Here is a 10,406-nt window from a genome sequence, read left to right on the forward strand (position 1 = left end):
CTTGCTTCTAACCAATAGAGTATGGCAAAAGTGATGGGATGTAACTCCCATGATTTGATTACACTAAAGGTAAAGGAATTTTGCAAATGTAATTACAGTAAATTCTCTAATCAGTTGACTCTGACTTCATGAAAAGCAAGATTATCATGGGTGGACCTGCCCTAATTAGATAAGATCTTTAAAGCAGCATCAGGTCTTCCCTGAAAGTAAACACTCAAAGTGAGACCCTCCCGTTATGTCTGAATGTATGTGTCACTCTAAAATCCCATGTTGGAACTAAACGTCAAGGTGATAGTATTGAGGTGGAATCTTTTGGAAAGTAGTTAAGGGCTCCCCCTAATGACTGGATTAGCGCTCTCATGAAAGAGGTAGAAAGGAGCTTCTGTTTCTCCCATTTTCCTGCCATGTGAGGACATATAAGAGGGGACTGTATGAGGAACAGCCCTCACCAGACACTGAAACTGCCGATGTCTTGGTCTTGGACCCCCAGGCTCCAGAACTGTGAGAAATAAATTTCTGTCATTGATAAATTACCTAGTCTCATATGTTTCATTATGGCAGTAGAAGCAGACTGAGATGACGTCCCTGCTGCCTTTAAAGAAATGAACTGCCATGTCATGAGAGGACGTGTGAGAGGGCCCATGGCAGGGAACTCTGGAGCTTCCAGCTGCTGAGAGCTTCCAGCTGCTAATGTAGTTGACAATTAGCAGAAAGTCATGGGCCTGAGTGTTACAGCTGAAGGGAGCTAAATTCTGCAAACAACCATGTGAGCTTGGAAGAGAACTCTGGGTTCTGGAAGGGAATATAACTTATGCAATATCTGGATTTGCACCCGAGGAGAAATAAGTCCTGCTTGGACTCCTGAACTATGGACACTGTGAGATAATAAACGTATGCTGCTATATTTGTTCACAGCACAGAAAACTACTGCAGGCAGCACTAGGACTGGATGTATAGATTGGGGATTCCATGACATAGAGAAATAAATGCTATCACCTAGGGGCAGCCTGTAGAGTACGAGAATCAGTGTGCCAAAGAAAGAACTTGGAGGAACAACTACATTTTAGGAAGGAGAGGGAGACTTGCTATCAAAAATAAATAAATAAATAAGTAAATAAATAAATAAATAAATAAATAAATAAATAAATAAAATAAATCTGGAAGATGCCATCAGGAAGGGATGAATAGAGTAAGGAGAGAGTAAAGTAGAGGAAAGCCAAAGGGATGGAGCACTTAAAGAAACGCCAAGTCGTCAACCATGCGCAATGAATGCAGCGAGGAGATCCAGGAAGTGAAGACCAAAACGTCGCCAGTGTAGGAATTGTGGGGGATCTTCTGAACAGTTTCAGTCAGAGGTGGTGGCTACAAATGTGGGGGTCATATATAATGGGCTGAGGAGTGAAGGTGGGATGATTTTTCAAAACACTAAGTGAAAAAATAGATAGTCCCTAGAGATTCCAAGAATGCAGTGAGGAGTCTTTTGTATTTTGCTCCTCCTCCTCTCCTTCTCTTCTTCCTTCCTTGTCCCTCTTCCCCTACTTCTCCCTGTTCCTTCTCTTTCCCTTTCTTTCCTCTCCCTCCTCCTCTTCCCCTTCTTCTCCTTCTTTCCCTTCCCTTCCTTCCTCCTTTTCCTCTGCCTCCCCCTCCTCCTCCTCCTCTTTCAGAATGAGATAGATCTGAAATGAAGGAAAAGTTTCACCAGAAGGCAAGTCTTTGAGCTTAGCTTCTCATTGACTCATTCACTATTAGTCGCTTGCTGTGTGCCAGGTAATGGCTGCAAGTACAAATCTCCTTCTTGCTTTGAAGGGGGATGTGCTAGGCGGAATAATAGCCCCACACAGACATCAGCATCTTAAGCCGAAACTGGCTATGTTTCCTGTTACTTTGCAGATGTGATTCAATTGTAGATCTTGAGACAGGGAGGTTATCCTAGAATACATGGGTGGGCCCAATAAAGGGGTTCTTATTATAGGAGGGAAGCAAAAAGGTCAAAGTCAGAGAAATGAGCTTTGAAGCAGAGGCAGGTGGCATCAGAGGGAGATGCAGAGTCTCTGTGGCTGGCTTTGAAAGTGAAGGAAGGGGCCACAAGTGAAGGAGGGCAGGTGGCCTCTGAAAGTTGGAAAAGGCAAGTGACAGACTTGGCCCTCGATCCTCTGGAGGGAGTGTAGTTGTGCTGACATCTTAATTTTGGCTCAGTGAAACCTGTATCAGACTTCCCACCTGCAGAACAGGAGATAATAAATTCGTGCTTTTTAAAGCCACTGAACTTGCAGTTTGTCGCTGTAGCCATAAGAAACTCACACAGAGGCTGATGGCAGAAGCAGCCTCCCTGCCCTCCAGTTCCATGCTCTCCTTGGGAACCACTGGGGCTGCAGCGTCTGGGGAGGAACTCCCAGAAAGCTTTCCCGGGGAGGGAGCGTCTGAACAAGGTTCAGAAGGAAGAGTGGGGATCAGACGACGACAGAGGTAGACAGTGAGGTGGCAGGGGATATTTCAGAGAGGGAGCATCAGGGAAAAAACCTAGGGTCAGGAGTGTGCACCCTGATGCCTCAACAGGTGCAGTGGGGCTGGACTCCAGAGCGCAGAGTGGGGAGCCCAGGGTACTGAGGCTGGCGCTGCCCGGTTGGCCCCAAGAGATCCTGACGACACAGAGGAGCTATCGAAAGGTTTTTGTAGGGGAATGCACAGGGTAAGGTGGGGATGTTCGGGAAACGATTTGGAGGAAGGGGGAAGAGGGGATTGGAAAGCTAGAAGCAGGAAGTCCAGTCACTTGGTTGTCACAGTGATAGGAGCTAAGGTGGTGGTGTCAATGGAGAGAAAAGACAGAGCTAAAATTCCTTAAGGCCACAGACTGGGTGTAAGGAATAAGGTAAAGTTCTAGGGAAGACAGAAGATGGGGAGCTGAGTTGACACTCCTCAACCGGGCTGCTACCACCTTGTAGATGGAGCAGGTCGGGGAGGAAGTAAACCTCAGGAGACCAGGTGGTGTGTATAGCGGTGCCTGACTGCCTGCTTCCCCAGTGCCCTCCATCGTCCTCTGGCGGTGCTTGTGTTGGGGACAGGCAAAGCTTGGAAACACCTTCTTAAGAGATTAATTAAGGATCTGACCAAGCCCAAGGATTAGGTTAGTGGTGTTTTCCAGCTCATCCTAGACCTACATTTTGGTCCCACTATCCCTCCCCAATCCCAGGCAGCATTTAATATTTGGGAGTAGGTTGCACCTTCTCCCATCCCCAGGGGCATCTGGACCAGGGAAGGGCATCTGTGGGAGGAAGAAAAGAGATTGTAGCCACACAGGCACTCCTCCTATTGATAGTGTAAACCATTAAAGCGTCTTTGGGGCTAAGAGGGGTCCCTTTTCCAGGATAGCCAATGACTCTGTGTACACAGAGGGAACAATTCTCCCTCTCAACAGGCAGGTAGGAGCTAATTTTAATAGCATAAAGAATTTGCATATAGGCACTGATCCTGGTGGCAGATTTACTTGCAGTGTGTGACATCAGCCAAGTAACTTACCTCATTCGTTTGCCAGAGCTACTGTAATCAAATACCACAGACTTGGTGGCTTGGACAATAGAAATGTATTGTCTCAGTTCTGGAAGCCAGAAGCCCAAGAGCAAGGCGTCGGCAGGCTGCTTTCCCCTGAGGACTCTCTGCCTGGCTTGTTGATGGCCATCTTCGGTCTGTGTCCTCACATAGTCCCCCTTCTGTCTCTGTCTCCTAATTTCTCTTTTTATAAATGCCTCAGTCAAACTGGATTAGAGCCCAACCTAAGGACCCCATTTTAACTTTAAAGACTCCATCACCAAATCCAGCCACATTGTGAGGCACTGGGGTTAGGAATTCAGCATATGCAATCTCAGTTGTCTATCTACAAGGATGCACTGGAAATTGGTGATACAGGCACTGTGCTTTCATGTTGAGTCTGTCTTTTGTTGTAAAGGAAATAAAAAGAAACTTTGATGTAGGCTTTGTTCTGTTCTTTTTCTCTCATGTAGTATCTTAATTTTTATTTCTTTATTGACATATTTAATTACATCAACATTTTAAAAAAAAACTTTCTTTTTCTCCTCAGCTTTGTTGAGCTGTAAGTGACAAAAATTTGTATATATTTAAGGGGAACAATGGGATGTTTTCATATACATATATATTGTGAAATGATTACCACAATCAAGCTAATTGACATATTAAGCACCTCACATAGTTACCTTCTCTTTTTGTGGTGAGAATACTTAAGATACAGTCCCTTAGGACTGGGTGCGGTGGCTCATGCCTATAATTCCAGCTCTTTGAGAGGCCAATGTAGGCGGATCACTTGAGGTCAGGAGTTCAAGACAAGCCTGGTCAACATGGTGAAACCTCCTCTCTACTAAAAATACAAAAATTAGCTAGATGTGGTGGCACACCTGTAATTCCAGCTACTCTGGAGGTTGAGGTAGGCAGGAGAATCACTTGAACCAGGGAGGTGGAGGTTGCAGTGAGCTGAGATCTTGCCACTGTACTCCAGCCTGGGTGACAGAGTGAGATGCTGTCTCAAAAAAGAAGGAAGGAAGGAAGGAAGGAAGGAAGGAAAGAAGGAAGGAAGGAAGAAAGAAAGGAAAAAGAAGATACAGTCTCTTAGCAAATTTCAAATATATAATACATTATGATTGACTATAGTCACTATGCTGTACAGTAGATCTCCAGAACTTATTTCCTTTGTTTAAAACTTTGTAACCTTTGACTGACATCTCTCCATTTCCTTCACCCCTCAACCCCTGGTCACCACCATTCTACTCTCTCTCTCTCTTTTAAAGTATTCCACATACACATACTTCCCCTCCCCTAAGGGTGCAAGAGCCATGCAAAGCTGTGGTCTAATCCTCAGAGACTCTGATTTCATTGCTAAGAGATATGACCTGGACTGTAGTTTAAATGTCTCCTGGGGTGATTCTAATGCCTCAGCATTTAGTATAACTATGTTCCATGCATATTAGAGACATACTTACACTACAAAAGTTTCATTGTCCTGCGTTGTATCCAGTAATTCTATGCTTGCTCTGGCACCTTTGAAGCTCTGTGATCTGTAATTTTAACAATTCCCCTGGTGATTGTGATGCACGTGAAATTTGAGAATGGTTCTATACTACACCACCTCCCTAGTGGGGAGTTAAGTCATTTCTTCATTGTGCTTTGTTGGCTATCTTTCTTAGTGCTTATTTTTCTCAAGTGATTTTAAATGATAGTTTGCAGTTGCATTAAAAGGAGGTTATTTTCAAAGCTTTCCCTCTCCTTGTTTTCTCCTCTCTGTCTGGTGTATCTAAAATTGCCTTCATCTGGTCTCCTGTGTGTCCAGAAACAGCTCATTTGTTGGCAGCTTGACTTCCATGGCAATGTTTCGAACAGTGCAGATCTAGTCATCAATGCAGTGGGCACTTTGGCGCAGGACCAGTCTGTCCTGTTCTTCTGCCTCATTTTTCTCCAGCTTTAGTTTCATTTAAAGCTGTGCTTATTTCTTGTCCACATATTGTATCTTTTGTTTTTAAGTGCAACTAGGCTATTCAAATAAGGTGAGAGAGAGAGAGAGAGAGAGAAGAAAGAGCATGAGATAATCATTGATGTGCTTAAAAAAGAGAGAGGGGCTGGGTGTGATGGCTCATGCCTGTAATCCCAGCCAGCACTTTGGGAGGCCAAGGTGGGTGGATCACCTGAGGTCAGAAGTTTGAGACCAGCCTGATCAACATGGTGAAACTGCATCTCTAGTAAAAAAAAAAAAAAAAAAAAAAATATATATGTTAGCTGAATGTGGTAATCTCAGCTACCAGGGAGGCTGAGGCAGGAGAACTGCTTGAACCTGGGAGGCAGAAGTTGCAGTGAGCCGAGATGGTGCCATTGCACTCCAGCCTGGGCAACAGAGCAAAACTCCATCTTAAAACAAAAACAAAAACAAACAAAAAATAGAGAGGGAAACTTACAGTGACAGCAGTATCTTTACAAGAAGTAAAGGCCATGAAGAGAAACCTCAGAAGAAACAAACCTGTTGATATCTTGATCTTTGACATCTTACCTCCAGAACTGTGAGACAATAATTTTTCTTGCTTAAGCCGCCTAGTTTGTGGAGATTTGTTATGGCACCCTTAGCAAACTCATGCATCCATCCAACTTTTTGCACCTGATTTCAGATGCCTGGGGTAACTTTATGGTTATAATTTGATCCATGTCGCTGTCCTTATGGGCAAAAAATGCATCGACCACATTTCATGAGAATTCTGGCCCACGTGGCAGCTCTATTTCCCACTGTGAGTCTAACTGGCATTCTGGTTAATGCATCTGTCTTATGAGCATGCATAGGGTGGCTTATTTTTGAATACCCCTCTTACTTGTGTGTGCTGGCAAAATTGAGCTCCTGGACCTGAAGAACCATTTTCACACTGAAAATGTTTTGACTGTGATTCCTATTGTGTAACATAAAGTAAATATTTAGCTTTTACAAGTACCCCCTTTTTTTAAAAAAAATAAATGAATTTGTATAGCAGATAGCCCCATTCCAACCCTAACAACTTATCTTCTGAAGTTTTATGGTCAAAGATGGGATGGGGAGATGGGATAATGTTTTGGCACAGGATGAGGATGTCAGGTAGTCAAAGAACTTAGTCAGAAAATCAGCCTTAAAGTTTAGTAGTTTATTTTTAAGCTGTATTAAATATCCTAGCAGTCACTTTAAATGGGCTATATAAAAATATAGCATTAAACTTATGGCTCTGGCCACATGGCACATGGTCAGTGGGAATGTACATAAAAATAGCTCAAGAGGTGAGTAATTGTACTAAAGTCACAATGTACCTGAGTTGACAGCCTGTGAATTAAAGCTGCTTATTATATTGGGCCAACCTCATGAGCTAGCTTGTTTTCCAGTGATTGAAGGTAAAGTTTAATGGATGTCTTTTTTTTTTTTTAAACTATGATTATGGAGAAAAATCAAGTTTGCACTTGAATTTTCATCAATCTGTAAACAGGATACTACTAGGTAGAATTTTGAAGCCTCATATTTCCTTCTTTGTATTCAATGGTGTTGAACTTGGAATTATGGCCCTGAAATTGAACATGTGTGTGTGTGGGTTTTCTGTGTGCCATCTTATTCATCCATGTAGAGGTTTTGAAGTCACTGCCAAGGTGAAATTTAATTGACAGTAGGAGAGCTTTGTTGTTTTCCAGACTTCTACATTTTACCTCTCCTTAGAATGACAGTTATGAAACAAGAGGAGGCTGACCTGGGAAAGACACTAGATCCCATGGCTATGTCCAAGGATAGTGAGAGTGCTGTTGCTATTCAGGAAGCTGACCTTGGGTAAATGGATTCCCATCTTCTTCCACCCCTGAGTCATTCCACCCCTTATTCATTCCATTTCTTGGATCCTTTTCAAGGTGTGAACACAGCAACTGAGCAGTGGAAATCCAATCCTGGCTTGTGAAAGGAGTTATCTTATAAAGGGCAGATTAACCAACATGCAGGATGGGAGCAGAAAGGGGAGAAAATATCCCGTTAGCCTTCACTTTCTCTTCTCCTAGCGTGCCTTGGGGATTGAGATTTCTTTACGGTCATCCTGAATTTAGAGTCCTCTTAATAAAGAGTGTTGCTATCTGAATTGTACACTAGCTTCTCTCACAGGATAATAGATGAAATATTGGCACAGGCTCCTTACTCTCGAAATCATTAAGAACTCACTGTCACATGGCAAAAATTGGATGCTGAGGGAATATGACTGAGAGACTAGAATCCTTAAGAATAGAGTGGAAGATCCCCAAAGACTTGCTAGCTAAAAACATGCTCTGGAAGCCACAGAGTGCTCTTGAGATGTATCTGTTGAGGTCCATCCACCCTCTAGTCTGTCTGAAGGAAGGAGTTTAGCAGACTTTGCTAGTATTTGTCTTTCAGCTTCCTCAGAAAGATGAAGATGCTGTTTCCGTGGCTAAGCTTTGCATCATAGGCACTCCAATGTGTCTATGCATTTGAACAGAGAAGACAGGCTTATCTGAGAGGAGGAAGATGGAGGAACCAGATTGATTTCATTACCTTGGAAGCAGAATTATAAGATGATAGTTTAGTAATAGTATTTTATCCAAGGCAGTGAAAAAATATTGTAGATATAAAAAGGATTTGAACCCCCAGTTTTCTGTTTCTATTATGATCTGGCCTCTCAACCTGTGCAAAGCAAGGAGACAGCTGAGCAGAGTTCAGCCTCTGCCTCAGAGCTAAACCTTAGTTTGGATCTTGATAGCCTAGCAGATAGCTTCTGACCGTGTGAAATTTGGGCAGATTTCTTATTGGTGTTCTTTTTTTATGTCAGTATACAATCTTTGAAAAAATATCATTCAATTCCTGGGCTATTATACATATATTTTCCTTCTGAAGGGTGAAACAAATGCACAGATTTAAGCATTTTTAGTCTTTCTAAGTTGTCCATTACACATGAAAATTAGCTTGTCACTCATCTAGGTCTAAATTTTCCATCTTCTCTTTTCTAAAATACAATTTTAATGAACCAAAATTTATTGAAATCTGAACTCCTCTAAAATTTTTCATTATCCTTTCTGAGACTTTTTCACTGTTTTCCTTCAATTTTCCAAGTGTTGTGATATATAGCATCTCATAACTATAGGTGGATTTGGTTTTGATTTATAAAAGATCTCTTATACTTACAGAATAGAAAGTTGGAGTTTCAGATATTCCTCACTCACTGAGATAGTAAACACCATGAACCACAAGAAAGGAATGGGAAGGGCCAAATGAAAGAGGCTATAGTGCTGATTGTGACTTTTTATTTAACAGACTAGCTAACTTTAAGGGGAGAAGGAGGAGAGAAAGTAACCTGCAACGAATGTTCAAGCTTTTCTAAAATGTCAATGCTATGAATATTGTATTTTGGATCCAAGGTATGTCTCAACTCGCCATTTAGCTCCTCCTTTAGAATACTGAATATATTAACCTCATGGTTCAGTTCAATACACTTAATTAAACATGTATTATGTTTTAAACTATGGGCTTGATACTAGACTTCATAAAAACTGGCCTAGGAAAAGATTTCATGACTAAGACCTCAAAAGCACAGGCAACAAAAGCAAAAGTAATCAAACTAGTTTATTATACCAAACAAAAAAACTTCTGCACAGCAAAAGGAAACAATCAACAGAGTGAATAGACAACCCACAGAATGGGAGAAAATGTTTGTAAACTACTTATATAGCAGGGGATTAATATCCAGAATATAGAAGGAACTCAAACATCTCAACAACAAAAGTCCCAAATTAAAAAATGGACAAATGATATGAATGAATGTTTCTCAAAAGAAGACATACAAATGGCTAACAAATATATGAAGAAACACTTGACATTAATCATCAGGCAAATGCAAATCAAAACCATAGTGACATAGTGAAGTATCATTTCACCCCAGTTAGGATGACTATTATCAAAAAGACAAAAAATAACAAATGATGGTGATGATATGGAGAAATGGGGATGCATACCTTGTTGGTGAGAATGTAAACTAGAACAGCCACTATGGAGAACAGTATAGAGGTTTCTGAAAAAACTATAGATGGAAATACCAGATGATCCAGCAATACCACTACTGGGAATTTGTCCAAAAGAAAGGAAATCATACAATCAAAGAGACTTCTGCATCTCCATGTTTATTGTAGCAGTATTCAAAAATAGTTACAATATGGAGTCAACCTGGGTGTCCAAAAACAGATGAATGGTTAAAGAAAATGTGGTGTATGTATACCATGGAATGAATACTCTTCAGCCATAAAAAGGAATGAAATCCTGTTATTCACATCAACATGGAAGGAATAGAGGAGATTATGTGAAGTGAAATAAGCCAGGAAGAGAAAGTTAAACACCACACGTTCTCACTCATACGTGGAAGCAAAAAGAAATTGATCTCATAGAAGTAAAAAGTAGAACAGAATATACTAGAGGCTGGGAAGGATAGAAGGAAAGGAGAGAGGAATAGGGAGAAATTTGTTAAAGGATACAAAATTACCCTGATCTGATTACCACACATTATATGTATTGAAACATCACTATGTACTCCATGAATACGTACAATTATTATATGCCAATTAAAAAAAAAAAAAGACTTGGCATGGTGGCTCATGCCTGTAGTCTCAGCACTTTGGGAGGCTGAGGCAGGTGGATCGCTTGAGGTCGGGAATTCAAGACCAGCCTGGCTAACATGGTGAAACCCCATCTCTGGTAAAAATAAAAAAAAAAAAAAAATAGCTGGGAGTAGTCGGAGGAACCTGTAATCCCAGCTACTAGGGAGGCAGAGGCAGGAGAACCCCTTGAACCTGGGAAGTGGAGGCTGTAGTGAGCTGAGATCATGCCATTGCACTCTAGCCTGGGCAACAAGAGTGAAACT

This window comes from Piliocolobus tephrosceles, chromosome 7 (genome assembly GCF_002776525.5).
Source record: "Piliocolobus tephrosceles isolate RC106 chromosome 7, ASM277652v3, whole genome shotgun sequence".
Taxonomy (NCBI): domain Eukaryota; kingdom Metazoa; phylum Chordata; class Mammalia; order Primates; family Cercopithecidae; genus Piliocolobus; species Piliocolobus tephrosceles.